The following is a 1,091-nucleotide window of genomic DNA, read 5'->3' as shown; positions in this document are numbered from 1 at the left end:
CGCTGGCAGGCGATCAGTGCTATCAGGCATATATAAACCATAAAAACATTCGTCAATTAAACGTTGTCGATGAATTACAAATAGCCAACCAGCAGAATCGTTTGTGTCTTCCGATTTATTTACTTTAATACGTTAAATGATGACTGTTTGCTACCTCAGGCTTACCTTGCTACTCAGGAATTTCAAATGTGTTGCTAAACGAAGTTCTAACGAGGGCAAAGCTCTACTTTCAACACGCCAAATGTTTAATTATTTGTTGGGCGCAAATGCCCTTAAATTATTTAAATTAAGACGTTTCTATAGACAGTGAGCTCACGTCCGTTGACTTAAACAAACATCATTTGTTTTAAGAATAACCTTTATTTTTTCTTACTTTGACATATGCTTCAAAAGCAACGAATGGTGCACGAGGAATCAGTAACTCCAATGAATTAGCACGATGTAGAAAAACCCGTGTTTAGTGTAATGTTGATTCAGTTATCATTGGTGCTGTGTTATTTGCCATATTTGGTCGTGGCGCCCTTTGCGTATCGAGATTGTGAAACGACTAAATCGCCAGCTTTTTTGCTAACATGTATTCTACAATTACTTCAATGTTCTTCAATTCAACTTTAAACCCAATTCTGTATTGTTGCAAGATCACGAAGTAAGACTAGCAGTGAAATATATATTATATCATGTTCTTGAATTTGCTTTTAAGCCCCGTTCTACAGTAACAAACGCCGAAGGAGTTCAAACTACTTTTTGTGGATTTTGTAGCTGCAATTGCAAATACCCTTTCAACGTTAACTTTTAACAGTAATCTTGTGACAAGAAAAAGTTCAATTTATTAATTATTTATAATTAATGAAAGCAATTCTCGTGTTCCACACGACTGTCTCGAACTTGAGTTCGACCGATGACGCGCGTGTAACAGTAGAGCCTGCGAATATGCGCCATGCATCGCGACGGAAAAACCTTACTGTCACACCCCCGACACTCTAATAAACCCATAAGGACGAAGCTTACCACTACACTCTGCGAGAGGTGGACAACTTGTCTGTACTCGCCTAGTAAAAAGAGCCAAAGGTCTATCCACGCTTGTGGCGGTC

The sequence above is a fragment of the Montipora capricornis genome, chromosome 13 (assembly GCF_036669925.1).
Source record: "Montipora capricornis isolate CH-2021 chromosome 13, ASM3666992v2, whole genome shotgun sequence".
NCBI classification, from domain to species: Eukaryota; Metazoa; Cnidaria; class Anthozoa; order Scleractinia; family Acroporidae; genus Montipora; species Montipora capricornis.
This window is presented reverse-complemented; position numbering follows the sequence as displayed.